We start from the raw sequence: 18,628 nt of genomic DNA, 5'->3' as shown, positions 1-18,628 counted from the left end.
AAGAGTGGGTAGTTCGGTCTTCAGACTCATTCAAGAAAGGTAATATCCCTACTCTGAATAGCACTTAAATCACATACTTAACATTAAACAGGCACATATGCACTCTCCAGAATCACAGCCCCGGTCCTTGGTCTCCCTGAGAGAACGGTCAAGAAAGTGGTGATATTGTGGGTTTATTTTTTTAATTTTTTTTTTATTGTTTAGGGTTTTTCAATGAACACCTCTCTTTTAGGGTCTGAACTGGTACCAATCTCAACAAAAATAGGGCAACGAGCAACCACCAGATAGTAACAATTCTTAGTCACTTCTGAACTGGGCGTGTTTGAAACTCTGACCTACAAATGACAGGTACATATCCCATTGCCCATCCTCCAGACATTCAGTCAATTTTGTCTTTCTCCAAGAGTCAATATTTTCCTTATTGTGTTCAACTGAAATGGCAGAAATTAATGTAATAGCTACTGATTTTAGGTTAAATCAACCATGCTTCAGCTTTAAGAATTCAATTTCTTCTTCTTTTTCTTTTAACATAGACATTTGAATCAAACACATTAGGTGTGTGTATATCAATACTCTGCCAATGCTCATTGCTCTAAATGGTGCTGAACTGAGTTCAGATTCATATTCAGGTTTTCAATATTAATGTGTGCTAATATCAAGGCTGGACAGAGCGAATTAGATTTTGAGGGTTGTTCTTTGGTATTTTTAATTTTTATTATTTTTTTCGCATAGATTTGCTGCCTGTGAAAGGTGCTATGTTGACATTTCTAGAGAATTATGTTCTCTGTCTACTCATAAAATAGGTAAAGCATGGAGAGTGGCAATGTAAACTTCCCTACATTGCCCCGCTAACAAGCCTCAACCATGCATCAGAGAGATCACCTATGCTAGGGAGAGAATAATTACATTTAAATATCCATTCAGTCCACACTCTCCCTGCTGAAGTTGCTAGCAAACTTTTACCAACTACCTCATTGGATTTTGTGCTAGGAAACCGTACTGAGACTCCTAACTCACTTCACGCAGGCCGCCAAGCAGTCATCAGACAGGATCAACTTCTGTCATTATTAGGTTTCATGTTTATGCAGATACAGTGGGCTAAAACCACTCCTGGTTTATGCTGGTGTAAACCAGGGCACTGGAACCTCAGTGGTGGAGGATATGACACAGGGCAGATTAAGGTAGCACACAATGGATGTAATATCTCCTCTGACAGATGCTTTGCAAATGGCCTACAAAGCCCAAAAAGTAGGTAGGGCTAGTTGGAGAAGGTACATAGTCTGCTGTCAGAACTCCTATAGAGCCTCCAGTGATAATTAAAGCTGCCAGCCCCAGCAGAGACACCATCCATCTTCCCCAGGGAGCCAATCATCTGAGGAGAATTAGGCTTTACTTGCACAGGGAGGCGAAATTAGCACCTCCCTTCTCCAGCAGGGGTGCATCTGGCCCAGTAATTTTATTGCTGCATAGAGTGCTCTAATTAGTACAGTGTGTTAAGCCTTCAGCTTGCCTTATATAAGGTATATCATCAAAATAAATTTTCTAGTAACCTTACATGTAGCAATAAGAAGTTTTATTTATTAAGTACTGATTTCGGTTTTAAAATTCCACTTTGCGGGCAATGATAAGGAGAATATATTGGATAAGTATAGCACAGGAGGAACAGGAAGTGGTTTTTTTTTTTAGGAATCAATGTGCTATATGTAAACATTTATTTTGTCTCTTTTTCAGTCAACTCCAACATTCCCTTTTGAACTTGTGATACGCAGGTTGTACGTATGCGAGGGGAAGGGAGGGAACATATGGGAGGAGATACACTGAAAATAAATGGCTCATTTTCAACCCGGAAATAAGAATCAACATTTTTGCAGCGAGGGCAATTAACCAAGGGAAGTAGTAAATTCTCAGTCACTTGGGAACTTTAAATCAAGACTGGATGTTTCCCTAAAAGACGGGCTCATCTAATTCAACCACGGGTTGCTAGGTTAGATACAGGAATTACTGGGTGAGGTTCTATGGCCTATGTTATACAGAAAGTCAGAGCAAATGATCATAATGGTCCCTTCTGGCCTTAACATTGATTAAGCTCTCTTTCTTAAGCATTTAAAAAAATCACAATCACAAACCATTTATATATATATATATATATATATATATATATATATATATATATATATATACACACACACATATACATACATACATACACACACACACACATATATGTTAATGGTTTGTGACTGTGATTTTTTAAAAATATATATAGTGACGTGGCAAGGCCAGATGGCTATAGAAAAGTAGTGGGAGATAGATATATTAGCTCCAGGCTAAACAAATCCCTGGTACCAGGATAAGTGAAATGGCAGCTGCTCCAGGTCAATTAAGACACCTGGGGCCAATTAAGAATTTTTCAGAAGGCAGGGAGAATGCTAGGTTGATTGGGACACCTGAAGCCAGTCAGGGACTGGCTAAAACTAGTTAAAAGCCTCCCAGTCAGTCAGGTGGGTGTGCATGTCAGGAGCTGTGGGAGGAAGTTGCGTTGTTGGAGAGACTGAGTAGTACACACCATATCAGGCACAAGGACGGAGGCCCTGAGGTAAGGGTGAAGTGGAGCTTGAGGAAGTGAGGGCTGCTGTGGGGGAAGTAGCCCAGAGAATTGTACATGTCATGTTTCTAAAAGGTCAGCTACAATAGCCGATACTATTAGGGTCCCTGGGCTGAAGCCCGGAGTAGAGAGTGGGCCCAGGCTCCCCACACACTTTGCCCCCTGATTAATCACTGAGACTGGGAGACAACAGAGACTGTGCAAGGAAGGATAACTTCCCCTCACCTCCCTTGCTGGCTTAAGATGAAAATGGCTCAGTAGACTGTGACCCTTGTCTCTAGAGAGAGAGAAGGGTTATGTGAAGGGTCACAGTGAGCCTCTGAGGCTAGCGAAATCCGCCAGGAAACACGGGACCCACGGAGGCAAGGACAGAGCTTTGTCACTATATGTTTACCAGCTTCAACCTTCTAATTAACTCTTGTTTCCTTTTCCTATATAATGAATCTTTACGTAGTTCATTATAGGACTGGCTACTAGCACGGTCTTTGGAGTGAGATCTAAAGTGTAATTGACCTGGGGTAAGTCCCTGGTCCTTTGGGACTGGGAGTAACCTCAATATGGATGAAGTGAGCTGTAGCTCACGAAAGCTCATGCTCAAATAAATTGGTTAGTCTCTAAGGTGCCACAAGTACTCCTTTTCTTTTTGCGAATACAGACTAACACGGCTGTTACTCTGAAACCTCTCAATATTACTGTGATTCATGGTATAAGTGACCATGTAACATAGAATAAGCTTATCTGGATGGCAAGACAGATAAGTAACCAAGGGGATTGTATGAGACTCCATGTTAAGCCTGTTAAAGTGCCCAAGGAGTTTACATTTGATAATTGCATGGTGAAATCTAAGTATAGCACTCTCAACCAATTTGGGGTTTGTGCCCTGTTTCCTAACACACTGCCCTGAGATTGGTACACATGTTCTTGAGCCACCGCAGGACAGCCTGACAGTAGACACTAGCTAGTGAGTATTTAGTAAAATCATCCAGAAAATCTGTCAAAATCACATTAAGGTTCAGAGAATCACATTTCAATCTATCGTATGACATTTCAATGCCCGCAGCAGAAAACAGGTTTCTTAAAATATGCCACCTATAGAGTTCACTATAAATCCCCATCAGAGCTAATATACACTACCAAGTACTGCAGGTTTGTAAACAAGACTCCCTAAGGTGGTAGGTTGATTATTTAGTTTCCATTAAAAGACTGTGAGATTCCAGTTCCTTGGAACTTTGACTCAATTTGCTGAAAAGAATGTAATCTGATTGTAGAAACCAAGAATAAAGTATCTGCTTCTAAAGAGTGTGAACCAGAGTCTTTGAATAAAACAGACCCTCAAAGGCTGATCCCTGGCTTCTGAGGATCATTGACATAATTTAAGTTTTAATTAAAAAAGATATACAATGCATTGTTTGCAGTGTTGTTGCAGTTGTGTTAATCCCAGAATATAAAAAAGAAGAAGGTGGGTAAGGTAATATGTTTTATTGGACCAACTTCTGTTAGTGAGAAACATAAGCTTTTGAGCTACATACCCACTTATTTCACCCACTGGGCCTCGCTCATGCAATACACTGCAATTCATAATTCATGCAACCACAAAAACAGCATTTGTGTGTAACTCAGCAAAAAGAATGCCCTGTCTAGACAACACACCAAATCTGTTGGGCTGCAAATAAAAGGATTCCACCCTAGGTCTCCATTGTGTACCCGCAGTGAAAGAAACACAGGCAAGGAAAGGAGGCCATGCCCAATACCATTCCTGTGACCCAGTATTCTTTTGGAATAACCATATATTAGTAAGGATATTGCTACTCTATCAGCAACTACAGCCACTGGTGAATATTTTTTTCCCACTTTTACTTACCTGAAAAATGGCTCATGTTTTACGATAACTGATGTTTATTCATTGAGAGTTGATTCAAGAAACCAACAAATTGACAGAAAATACAAATGACTGTTTTGCAAGAGAGCCAAGATGGCAAAGATTACTGCCTGTGTAAAACCACTTTGTCATCTAATTAAACAACATCTCTCACTGCTGTTGACCATACATAACCCTCTGGACATCTACTGGGCCCCATTCATCACTGTGTCACTGCAGTTTACACTGGAGTAATGCGATGATGACTCAGGCCCCAGAAGTCCCATACATACATGCTCCTGAGGCTGAGAATCTGGAAAATGACACTTTCCAAAGGAGCGGGGTCCTGCGATAATCTGACACACTTAGACACCTTCAGTTTATTGACAATTATGGACTCCTGTACCTGAGGGAATAACATCTAAAATATATGCAGTATATATTACAAAAACGGTGAAAACCAGTCAGATAAGAGACCTAAATTTTTAACTCCAGTTTTTACTAGAGGTTTTTACTACCACACTGATCTCTTCAACAATAGCAACAGACTTAATGTTGACTCTAGCTGGCAGAGATACCAGTCTTCCCTCAGGGGCTAAAATGTCTCTTTTACAGAAACAAAAAAAACCCAAAACAAAACAAAAACAACCAGCCTGTTAAGCTTTCTCACCTATGAGCAACCAGCTTGCCAGGCTACGTAAATCACAAGTTCTGATTTACATACACACTTTCCACTCACCATAAGGTTTTTGGTTTTCTGTTGCTCCACCCTCGTTGCACAAGTAACCCCACCCCTTTTGTCAGGTTTCAGAGTAACAGCCGTGTTAGTCTGTATTTGCAAAAAGAAAAGGAGTACTTGTGGCATCTTACGCTCAAATAAATTGGTTAGTCTCTAAGGTGACACAAGTACTCCTTTTCTTTTCACCCCCTTTGTGTTTTTCTTCCACTCTCATCCATCGGTCTTCTTCCATGCAGTCCTCTATGTAACAGCAGCCACTGGAGTCAGTGGAGACTGGCCCATACCATTTGCTGGGCTATAACCTTTGGTAATCTAGATCCAATTCATGAGTCTGGAGCCAGGAAATACAGATACGTTTTTTTACCAATACTATGGTGTATTACACAGTGTTACTGCACTCTAAACCTGGACTCCTCTCCTTAGCCCAGCCTGCCATGCCTCCACACATTCTTCCTTTAACTTCCTCCTTAAAACACACTTCTTCACAAGGCTCATTAATGTTACTTTTCCATGCTGAGCCGAATAGATAAACTAGACATTGGACATGTAGAAATCCTTACCCAAACAAAACAATCCCCAACCACAGAACTACACTAATCCATTAGACTGCTCTTGTTGCTTCCCATTCCCCTTTTCCACTGCTGCATATTGACCTTATCAAAATGGGGTTTTTTTTTTAAAAAAAATTTTTTTAAAAAAACCCATTTTGATAAGGTCAATACGTTTTTTTAGAATGGAATGTTTTTTCATTTCTAAACAACATTTTCTTATTACGTTTATTTTATTGTATATTATAAATGATAATATAAAATGAAGTGAAAATTGGAACAAAACATTTTGATTTTTTATCAGAACAGAATGTTTCAATTGACTCACAATGAATTTTTTTTTTCAAAAATTTTGTTCTGCAGGAAATTTCAGAATGTTGACTCTGTCTCAATTCAAGACAAAACAAATGTTCAAAATCTCAAATTTTTTCCTGGGACAGAAATTCTGTTTTCCAGACATATGGATGTTTTGTAGATAAATTGCATACATGAAATAATACTAAAACAGCACTGGGTGTATTCCCGCTCCACCATATTGAGGCTGCTCCATGCAAAACACAACTAAATGTGAACCAAAATATATGTTACAACTAAACTAAATAGTAATAAACCATCCCTTTGAAGAACTTTTTCAGTCTCATTCGTATTAACTCTTGTTGCTAAGCAAATTGAAATTGATTGTCAATGTCGTATTAACAAGATTTCTGAAATGAAAATATGAATACGCAGAGCTACAAAAATTAAACCTATAAAGCAAAACTCGTATAGCAACTGTAGGATTTTAAAAAAGAAACAACTAGAGACTTTGAAAAATCCTCAGCTATACATTCATATTATTTTTTGTCACTTTTATATCTAACATTAAAGATTGTATCCTTTAGAATGTGTCTCATGAAGTGAAACAGATAAATTCAACAGCAATTACAGTCATGCAAAAGCTTCTGTATTTGAGCCATAGAACACAAATACTTATCAATAAACTCACATGTAAAAATGGTCAAAGAACTTTTGCATTAATGTTAATTAAATGAAAACATTTTCTGTCAAAATATAAATCAACATAACTATTTAGGAAGAAATGCACCAGTCTCTGACATGAGAAATGTTTCCCATTCCCACGGCAGATATAAAACAAAGCAGCAGAACAAAGACTAACTTTGATTAGTTATTCAGATTACCTGAGAGAAGGGTTGTCTTTCTGCAAACTTATTTTCTAGACAGAGATTCTTGAAAAACAGCTGAACAAAAATGTGCAGCTGATGAAGCAAGAAAATATCCACATAACAGATACAAAGTCGACTCCAACCGGGGGGTGGGGAGCCGAGGCTAAACCATGCAAATTAAATCTGTAATCCTGATTAGAAAAATATGCCGGGTTTTTAACATCGAGCTCAAGAACACCAAAAGGACAACAACCTGCTTTATGGTCTGTTTCTTCAGGAGAATGCTTCTAAGAAACAGAAATCCCAGCAATGGAGATGAGAAAAGCCATCAGCACATAATATTAAAGAGAAACCAGGACCCATTTCAGGCTTTGTAGATCTATATAGATATAGATATATATACTTTTCTTTTTTTTGATTTCTCATATTAAATGTGCTCAGATTCAGTTCCCCTTTTTAAATGGTTAGTATCACGCCCTGCAACTTTAGCTTTTGCAAAGCTCAGATGCACAGTCTACTTATGGAAGGCATAGCTATCGTATTCCATCACCACACACTGTGATTATGGACATCTGAAGCTTTACAAATTGTCAGAGGCAGAAAACTGCATAGAAAAAATGTTTTATGATGCTCATGCGACAGAAAACACTACTCATAGCATACAGCACACATATGAGGGGCTTCATCCTGAACCCCACTCTGCACTCCAGATGATAAAGAGCCAATGTAGCTGACTCTTATCCACCCTCTGAAGCCTTCACGGTAGAGGGAATTCTAGGGGCAGGAGGCATAGACAGAGAAATGCTGCACTCCAGTCATCCCCAAATGGCAGACAATCCCTATGGGCCATTGCTAGCCAGGCATAGTTTAAAGCACCAGGGCTGTACTAAACTACACCAAGTGCCAAATGAGTCCCTAGCCAGCCAAAGGAGTGAAAAGCAGCAAATGATTCTCCCTTTTCAGTTCTGCCCAGCAGATAATGGGGGCAGGGAACGTCTGAGGCCAGTGTGGGTAACGTATGTGTTGTAGTGTGACTGTACATGTATTTTTGAATACAAATGTGTATCTAAACGTGCTGTACGTGCACAGTAAGTCTATCCCTGTTCCTAAGAAACCCAGGTAACACCTTCTGTGTTTTCACAACTGGCAAGCAGAACGTGATTAGGAAGCCTGCAAACCACATGGGACTGTTATGTTTACTTATTTCTTCAAACCACTAATTAGAAAAAGTACTATATTTAAATGTACATCTCTCTCTGGACTGGTTTTCTCTGCTGTATAAGCAAGACATTTTCAGCTGGATCCTGAAGCTGGAAGCTTTATTTTGTAAGCTGCCTAGCAGCCTGGCTAAAGCTAAATTCCATCTTACAGCTGAAAACCATGAGGAAATTCCAAAGCCTTTAAAAATTATACAAATGAGATTTTAATCCCAGATTGCCTTGCTAAAGGGGACTCTAAATCTGGGCAAATTTACTTTGACTGTTTGTTTTCAGCTATTTGAATAACTGGAAAACTAGAGAAATAAAGTCTATTTTTGTTGGCATTTGTGATTCACCTGCACACTTCTTATGACCATAATAAACAGCAAAGAGAGCCCTGTAACCACAGATTAGTCAATCTGGCATTAGGGTGCAGCTGCTATCTCAGCTTCCCCTGAGAGACAGTCTTTTCCAGAACTGGTAGGGTGAGTTGAGCCTCTGACCAAATCACAAAAATCCCTTTCTGGGGGGTAAAGAAGAGTCCAAAACAAAATAAAGTGTCCTTCACCTTTCTCCAGGTCAATTCTTTTCCCTTGGTTGCAGCGGTTAATACCAGTTTTTGCTCCTTCTTAGGCTAAGTCCTTTCCCTTGGTTGCAGGGGAGTGTCCTGAAAGGACCAGATTTGGACAGGAATGGGTCATGTCTACTTTTAAAGAGACTTTTAAATAGACAGCTATGACCAGTCCCAAATATTTTTCTGTAGGAGCTGCCAGGACAAGTGTTCTAAAGACAAGTGATCAAGAGCAGCCTTTACTTGAGCAAAATGGAAGAGAACAGAGAAAACAGCATATAAGACAGGAGAAAGTGGAGGGGGTCAGATCCTGTTAGTAGAGCTGGGTGAAACTTTTCAGCTGAAACTTTTTTTTGGGGGGGGGGGGGGGGGTTGGTCATCAAAAATGCAGATTTGGGTTGACAGAAACATTTCACAAATTTGTGTCAATTTCAGCAAATTGTTTCAGTTAAAACAAAAAAGGAAAATAATTTGGGGGGGGGTGCTATTCCCAAAAACAAGGAGGAGGAGAAGAGGGCAGATCAGGTCCATAGACTCTGGCCCTTAGGCATCGCTGTCTTGAGAGCCAGGGCAGCTCTGCGGACTCTGGCCATTAGGCCTTCGTGCCCTGAGGACAAGGGCTGCTCCCTAATTCCATCTGCTAGGCTTGCTACCCCAACTGTGAGAAGCCACATTCACTGAAAGAGGGTATTCTTCCCCCGTTCTCCTCCCCTGAAGGCTTGAAACTCCGCTACATGTGGCATTTGCATCCAAAGAAGAGTAATTTACATAGCACTCCCAAGGTGGTGTAACGGACTGTACTAAGTCCAAAAGATACAGAGTTTTATGATTTATTATTTAAATTGTAATTAACTCATGTATTTATTAATACAAGAGTGTGGGAAACTATTCTTGCAACTATTTTATACAGAAATAGAACAATTAAAAGAGAAAATATTGAGATATACTTTAAGATGAAGGGTGAAGATATCGGTATCTTACCTTAAAAAGATGTCAGCATACACACGTAGCTACTTATACAGATCTAGAAGGCAGGGGTGTAGAAATCAACAGACATCTAGAATGCAGATCTACGTTAATCACGACTATGAAATACATGGACCCAACTCATTCTCTCATTAATAGTATTTTTACAATACTGCAATGTTTAATTGACATGGAAACTATCTTACAAAGTAACTTAGACATGACCCCAAATCTAGTGAAACACTGAACCAGTCATGTAAACAAGACACAGAACAAATTAGTCCCCCATACAGCTATCAAAGTTAGATGGATACATTAAATCTGGTAAGTGCGTGATGAGAAATGCATCCAAATGAAAAGGGTTTTCTTTTAGTTGTAAAATACACCATATGTACTGACCATTTCCCAATGTCTGTGTTTTCATAGGTATTTTCCTTAGTTGAGCTGCTTGGGAAATGTCTTTTCTTGCCATGCAAAAAAAAAAGTTTAAAATTTTCTTCAAAAGTTTGTTTTGTTAAAAACTCGGACACCAAAACATTTTTGGCTTCAAATATCAGATGAGTTTTGTTTTTAGGTTTTCAGCAAAAAACCATCATCAAAAACAGATGTTCCTTTTGGAAATTTCCATTTTGATGAAACCGTTAAAAAAAAAATTTCAACCAGCTCTATTTGTTAGCACACCAAACTCCATAAATAAAGTGTTAATACAAATAGCAATAAAGTAGTAATACGAATAAACATTTTATTTCATATCAAGCTCCATGTCCATGGAAATCTCACTCTCTCAGAATGAAACTCAGTGTAGGTCATGACAGCTCAGTTTCTACCTTTTAGAGTATCCGGCGTGTGCACACCTAAAATCTTGCTACGAGAACTGATGAACTAAAACAATCCAAGCTAGGACTACTGAGCTCCCTAAAGGCTACAAGCATGGAGTGATTCATAACCGATGCTTAAATTGAATTATAATGAAACATAAGGCACAGGAAAAAGAATCTCTGGACAAGACTCAAATAGAGCTAAAACACAAGTGCTTATTAACAAAGGACACAAAACTTTTTCACACTAGGCCCAGACTTCAACCCCTCATTCACATACAAGTGGCCTTATATTATGTTTAATAACTATTAAAGAAAGCAAACACTGCATACATTTTAGTGTATTTATTACAATACAATGAATAATCATACCTTAGTAATCATTATTATAGGTATGACTGGTAGCACCACCAGTTAATTATTATTATTAATGCAGTACAATTATTTGTTTTATTATAATAAGGAGTACACTAAAAATAGTTCCAACAAAATTCAGCCTGATGCAGATGTGCTGCAAGGAAAATTTCAGACCGAATGATTAAAGCTTGTCAAAGTTGTAAGCAACTTAAAACAGTGTTTTATATTAGAAAGTGTTGGGCAACCTTAAAGATTACATATATATTACAATAATTATTTAAATTATGACTTAATAATGCTGTACCTCACTTCTACAGCACCTTCCACTCGTGGACCTTAAACATTAGTTAAGCCTCAAAAGCATAATAGGCAAGTTAGCTCAATATTATTACCCGCATTTTACAGATGAGAAACTGAAGCATGGAGAAGTGAAGTGACTTGCCCACCGTTACACAAGAGGACTGTGAAAGCGAGAACAGAATTCAGATTTCCTGACTCCAAATCCCAAGCGTCAATCACAAGATGATCCTTCTCCTTATGAAATGTAAAAGCACCCTACAAAATCTTCTTGGTATCTTCAGATAAGATACAGTTTAAACAGAAAGAAAAAACAAAACATACTGCAGTGTGAGTAATTTCTCTGTGCAAATTATGTATCAAGTGGTGTGTCTACAGTGGATCTGGAGGCATAATTCCCTACTCAGGTAGATGCGCATGCGCTAGGTATGCTCGAGCTAAAGTGCTAAAAATAGCCATGTGGCCATGGCAGCGCAGGTGTTGACACAAGGTAGCCACCTGAGTACCTACGTAGGTTACCCTGCCATTTATGGTGTGCTAACCTGATCAGAGCTAGCATGTACCCGTACACGTACCCAAGTTGGATATTACAGTGTAAATGCATCCTAAGAATAAAAGAATGTAGTCCTTGCAATATCTTTTGTAGAAGTATGAATGACAACCTTTTGTGAGATCAAGGGTCCGAGTTAGTTAGCATGATCATGTACACAGTTCTCTTCTAAATTCACGAGACATGCACTGTATTAGGGCTTGGAAACAAGACATATCCCACAGTTTTGCAGACTGTTTTGTTAAGATACAGGGCAAGAACTATAAATGGCTGAATATGTAATGACAGGTGAAAAACTTGATACAGTGATGATAACCTACACTGAGCTTATTTAGCACTCCTTCCATGACAGCTTTGCTCAAACAGCAATCAGGCAAACAAGGCATTTTCATTTTTAATTGGAAATTCACAATTACATAATATATTCCTCATCCAGCTCTTACCATACAGATCCCTTTGTTTGATGCGGGGTCTCTCTGGCAGTCCAAATATTAGGAATGTTGTGGCTTTAGTGACTGATGCTTTTAGGCCAAAATTAGCTTCCTCACTCAATTGTTAATATTTTCTTATTTGGATACAGAGCACTGCTCAGCAGATTACTGTCTGCCCTTTTATCACCAAAACCACATTTTAAAAAGTACTGTCCGCTAACATGACCAAAAAGCCTTCACGTTCACACGGCTATTGAAGAGTCAGTTGTCATTCCAGTCTGATGCTTTCATCATGGTTTATAAATCAGATCACAATATTAACATTTTGGCATTTGTTAGGATTATTGGCAGCTATACCCAGTAGGAGACAAAGGGGAGAAATGGAACTGCCCGCACTCTGCATCATGCCCAGATGCAATGTCACTCTCCAGATCCATCTGCAGCATGGAATTTATGTAAAAGCTTTTCTCTGTATGACTATTTTGCTTTGATGCTATTACAAAATGATACATCCACAAATTGCAGAATATTCTGACAGGCCGAATGCACAGCCATACATCTATTAAACCACTTAAAATCTACACTGAGTTAACATTAGGGCTCTGATTTAACCGGCAGAAGCATGGAATGGAATGTAGCCTCGCTCTGAATAAGTCGCTGGGACTGCAAGAAGGTTAGAAAAATGAGTGATGTTACAGACATTGTGATACTTTGGCACGTGGAGTGAGTTCCTTCCTGTTTAACAGAGACTGAATTTTTTAAGCTATTTCATTTCCATATGTTAGGCGGTATAGGGAGGAGTCAGCAGCAACACAGCTTGACAGCAGGACGGCACATGGTGCAAAATTACTTTGAGACCATTTGGAGGACAACATACGTGTATACGGTGTCTCAGACACACAGGAGTCTCGTGGTCAAGATGCTTCTGCTGTGTCTGCCAGCACAAATCTACCATGTGTGCTATCACCGGTGCTGTAGCTGGGCTTTGTCCAAATTACCACCATTCACTGTCTGCTCTGAGTAGGTGTTTAGTACAGAGATACAACTTAATTGACAGATGAACATGCTCCCCCACACGGAGAAGCTCCTGTTTATCATACATGCACCTGATACTATTGGAGTATTACAGGGGTGAGAACCTGGTCTGTGGAGACGAAACACTTAGCAAGAAGGTCAGGGAAGGCTGAGGAAAATATTGAAAGCCTTCTTCAGCATTAGGTCACCAATCACACGTGCACCAGTTTGTACAGTTGCCAGCTGCTCCCTTTTGACAGAATACATGATGCCTTTTTTGTGTTCTACAGGCGTTTAACCTTAATTATCAATTTAGGAGAAGAGGCAAAAGAAAAAGAGTTACTTGACTGCACAGCATCAGTTTACATACTGGGACATAAATTTACTTCTATTTGTTTTTACGTAGCTTGACAACTGCTGTATCCAGCTGCTCCTGTAACATAAATATCATGGGTAGGAATGGCCCCATACTATAGAATCATAGGGTTAGAAGGGACTGCAAGGGTCATTACATTTGGCTCCCACAAATTAGTGCTTACACATACATGCTAATGGCAGGCTCAAAGCAAAATCCCAGTTCAGAATACTTCTGAACTGGTTTTGAAACACAGATCAAATCCAACTTCAGGGTGTTTGGATTTGGGCCATTAAAGAGCTCTTACTATTATGCATTATTTTTGAGCTTGGAGCCAAGGTTTTGATTTGCTCTTCCCTAATAAATATGTTTACTTCATTCTCTGAAACATCTGTGATTTCCCATTGTGCAAAAGCTCAACTCTGCCACTCTTGGTACTACAGAATTATATTTTGGTTTGTTCATCGTCAGTCCATGTCAGATTAAGGGATGCTTTGGCTACTTTTTTTTTTGTTAAGAGTGGGATCCTGCCTGGATCAGGCTGGGGGTTTCTCTCTACTGCAGCTGCTATCATCCTTTGTGCTACTTGAATATTCTCTCTCATCTAAGCTTTCTGCGGTCTCTTGATCCTGCTACTACCTGTGCAACGTTTCTGAGTGATGCTGATCTTGGTGCCCTGCCTGGATGGCCTATCACACTTAAATGCAAACAGGCAGAAATGCTGGCACTCAGTTTTTGCTGCTTTTATTAATAGGGTTCAAATCAGCGATTACCTTTGTGAAATTTTCATAAAAAGGAGGAGAACCTCTGGAAAGCCTCAAAATTATTATATAAGATTCTATACAATATTTGCAATAGTCTATATTATACTTTATTTTCGGATTGAGTTTTACATATTTCTTCAGGCTTAGAGCTGAGGAAAGGCCCTGTCTACTCACAGTACCTCAAGTGAGGGATGAAGCGCACGCTTCACCGTAAGAGCATTATTCACTTCCAGAGCCCCCATAGGAAGTGCAACACTGCCTGCTCAGCATGGTAACTTGTTTCAGCAACAGCTTTCCCATCAGTGCCTCCTACTGGAAGTGTCTCTTTTCGATCCACAGGGGAAGCAGCCAAGGCCAGCTCCCTCCTGAAATATACAAACCAGTATGAAGTTTTCAGCTTTTGTCTACTCTACTTTAAGGCCTTCTTCATCTCCCCCATGTGACTCTCGCGCGGCTCACGGTGCTCAGGCAGAACTTTCATCGGGGTAGCAGCTGCTGCCATGCTCCCATCGGACTCAGCTGATGCCTGGGCCTCACGTTGGGCAGTGAGGCACAGAGTCAGAATTCTTCAGAGGTGTCCACAGAGCCACGGTACCTACGTGTATTCCAGAAACACACCTCACCTCTTTTGGGTGCACTCTGGATGTGGCCTACTCCATGCATCATATAGGGTAAGGCGGTGCCCACATTTGGAGTGCACTCGGCTCCCTTTTCCTCCACCAGCATCAACATCTTCAGCTACTTTCCTCGTCCTTATCTTATTCTTCCTCCCTTCTTTTCTCCTCTTCCTCTACCTACCACCAAAATACCAAAAGTATCTATGTAATGTGCTAGTGTACATGTTTGTACAGCAACTCTCTCTCTTTCTCACACTCTACCCCTCTTTTTTCTTTCCTTACAACTCAGACATTTTTGAAAGTTGGCTGTTATCCCAACTTTTGTGTCTAGCTGATAACAGTTCACCACAGTTGCGTAGACGTCTGTGCAACCCCCAGCCCTCCTTGAGCTAACCTGCATCATTTCTGTTTCAACCAAAGCAAATGTTTCTTCAAAAATTTCCTCAATCAATCAGTCAGTCAGTCAGTCAGTCAGTCAATCAAGGGGCCTGAACGCTTATGATACAGTTTTGGTGGAAAATTCCACAACAATGTCAGGAAAAAAATTGGATGTGTTCACAGAGCACTAACGAGCACATTAAAACCCATAAAGAATCCAGAAAGTAATGGGAAGTGTAATTACACTTTTAATAGTAACCTTTCAAGTTCACACTTTGAAAATGTTCTACAAACCTAGCAAGACAAGACATTTTATTTTAAGGCACTAACATAGGGCAGTAACCTTTGAAAATTTGGATTGTAAAATCATTAGTATCACTTTTAGGAAAAAAGAGTTCCCAAAGGACTTGGGTGCATTCAAACGTATGCAATCCCAGCTACATTAGAAACAGAATGCATTAAGAATCTTTAGTGATTAAAGGGATCTCCTGTTATATTTATCTCCCTGTCCCAAGCCTCCCCAATGCCCCTCAGTAGCCCCACTGGGGCAATGCAGTCCTGCACCACCCTTAAAACCAGTCTGTAACTAAATGGCACATACTAGTCCCAAATCTGGCGCGGGGGCGGGGGGGTGGTTACCACTTGTAAGTGTCCCTTTAACAGCTCATACTGGTGTGCATTAGAACTATCACAACATCACCCTGCAAATATCCATAGTCTAAAAGAGAAAAGGTGTTGCCAACTCTTATGATTTTATTGACAGACTTGTGCTGTTTGGTATACTTCTTAGACCCTCCGTTTCCGAAGCCCAGTGATTATGTGAAAATCTCAGCTTTCATTAAAAAAAAAAGTTTATAGCGCTGATGGGTTCAGAGAGGTTCAGAGCCGGGGACAGGTTAAGTGTGTAGGCTGAAAAGAGTGTTCTTGGTGCTATGAGCAAAACAAGCTATTTCCTGCTGTTTGATCCCTTCTGCATTCAGATGCACAGGACTTCGTACATTCTTTGTAAATAAACTAAACTGCACCAATCACCAATTTTTACTCCCTACTGTTTCCCATACACTGCAGTTTCAATACCTTTTCCATTATGAAACCCTGTAGTAAAAGCATTTCACAACTAAATTACTGGGATGTTAACATATACACAGGAGGCCAGATACTCATTCTTGCTGCTTTATGCCTCTCAGACAGAGCATAGCAGCCAGAAAGCTCTCGTAAAGGGGTAACGAGGCACACCGTGACATGGGGGAACCCCAGATAGCATAAAGATGGTGTACCCAGCTCTGTGCCACAATGCAACCATGACCCCAGCTGGCACAGGAGTGTTGGAAGCAGAAGAGGGCTGGAACATGCTGTACTTTGGAGAACTTTACTAGTATAATAGAAACAGAATGTATTAAAAATCTTTAGTGATTAAAGGAATCTCCTGTTATATTTCAATCTCCCTGTCCCCAGCCCCCCCAGTGCCCCTCAGTAGCCCCACTGGGGCAGTGCAGTCCTGCACCACCCTTAAAACCAATTAAAAACTGTAACAAGTTAGAAGAACACCACTGCTGGGCTCTAGATAAGGGAGGCAAAAAGGTGGTTTAGAGCTATTTGTGTTCCACCGCACACACAGCATCGCCATTCCAACTGCACTGACCTCTGCTCTGGTGCAAATGAGGGCTTAGTCCAAATCTTTGTTGATGGCGAGTTAATTTGTTTATTCCCCATCTGAAGTCATAATCCTTTGTTTGTGACATCATAATTAGTTGCTGTGGAGAGGATTATGCTGGCAAAGAAAGGCTTATGGCTGCATGTGAGAAATAAGCAGCCAGGACAAAAACTATTCAGCAACAAAGACCTTGTTTTCATGCAACTGCCCCATAACAACTAACAACAATAATTATCATTTAAAAAGAAAGCAAAAGGCAAACATACACGCACACACACATAGACAAACAGAATGAGGCAACAAGTTTTCACATTTAAAACACGTTTTATTTATGGAAATACTGGGTAGATGTACTTTCTTTTAGTTCATCTTCAGAATCTTATTTAGAGAAGTCACTGGCGTTAATTTAAAGCATGGGCAAATACATTAATGGTTGTCTTACTTTGTTTAACGTAATTTCCATTCTTACTCAGCTAGGAGGCTTGGAATAGTTTCAGAACCAGTAAGTGCAACATTATTTTTCATGATGGTTGAGGGGAAGTTGTAGGTAGTGACAATTTGTGAAATTAAGTTACAGTGTGTCAGCTGACTTGGCTTAACAAGCTCCCCTGGGTTTCAATAACCATTAATAGAAAAATGAAGCAGTAGAATTTTCAGGCTCTCTGGGCCATAATCTACATTCAGTGCACATGTGTAACTCCTAGAAATGTCAATAAGTCACAAGTGTACAGAACACAAAACCGGGAATATGCTCCTCTGTTTTGTAAGGAAGCCTTTGCATTGGAAACTAAAAGATCTCAACTAACATGTAACAGATATCATCACTGAAGATATGTTTAATACAGACCACAAGTCTGGCTCGGGGTGAGGCGGGTCTGGGTATCTGGGCAGGGGGCGGGCCTGTGGTTGGGCTCTGGGGGTGAGAGGGTTTGGTGTATTGGCTGGGGGGGGGGGCACCGTGGCTGAGCTCTGGGAGGGTGGGGGGAAGGGGACAGAGAAATTAGGTAGGGCCCTACCAAATTCACGGTCCATTTTGGTCAATTTCACGGTTATAGGATTTTAAAAATCATAAATTTCATGATTTCAGCTAATTTCATGGTATTGTAATTCTAGGGGTCCTGACCCAAAAAGGAGTTGGGGGGGGGCTGCAGTACTGCCACCCTTACTTCTGTGCTGCTGGTGGCGGCTGGGCAGCTGGAGAGAGGCGGCTGCTGGCTGGGAGCCCAGCTCTGAAGGCAGAGCCACTGTCACAAGCAGCGCAGAAGTAATGATGCCATGTTGTGGTATTAAGTATCAGAAGGGTAGCTGGGTTAGTCTGTATCTACAAAAAACAACAAGGAGTCCTGTGGCACTTTAGAGACTAACAGATTTATTTGGGCATAAGCTTTTGTGGATAAAAACCCCACTTCTTCAGATGCATGGAGTGAAAATACAGATACAGGCATAAATATACTGGCACATGAAGAGGAGGGAGTTACCTCACAAGTGGAGAACCAGTGTTGACAGGGCCAATCGATCAGGGTGGATGTGGTCCACTCCCAATAATTGATGAGGAGGTGTCAATTCCAGGAGAGGAAAAGTTGCTTTTGTAGTGAGCCAGCCACGCCTAGTCCCTATTGAAGCCCAAATTAATGGTGTTAAAGTTCAAATTAATTTTAGGTCTGCAGTTTCTCTTTGAAGTCTGTTTCTGAAGTTTTTTTTGTTAAAATGCTGATAGATAGCACAGACTACTAGTACTGAGGCA

General features: G+C 40.3%; 1 protein-coding gene across 13 annotated transcripts in view; it reads right to left on the bottom strand.

Moving 5' to 3' along the window:
* MYRIP (myosin VIIA and Rab interacting protein) overlaps positions 1 to 18,628 on the bottom strand; it is a 359,689-nt gene that overhangs the window by 95,419 nt on the left and 245,642 nt on the right. The window contains exon 1 of one of the 13 annotated variants that reach the window (XR_007355043.2): positions 6,929 to 7,066. The exons of the other annotated variants lie outside the window; for them this stretch is intronic. The gene's annotated coding sequence lies outside the window, so the exon portion shown is untranslated. Of the gene's footprint in view, positions 1 to 6,928; positions 7,067 to 18,628 lie in introns of those variants that run through there. 13 annotated transcript variants of the gene reach the window in all.

This window comes from Caretta caretta, chromosome 2 (genome assembly GCF_965140235.1).
Source record: "Caretta caretta isolate rCarCar2 chromosome 2, rCarCar1.hap1, whole genome shotgun sequence".
NCBI classification, from domain to species: domain Eukaryota; kingdom Metazoa; phylum Chordata; order Testudines; family Cheloniidae; genus Caretta; species Caretta caretta.
Note: the sequence above shows the minus strand (reverse complement) of the source record. Positions and strands in the feature narration are given on the sequence as shown.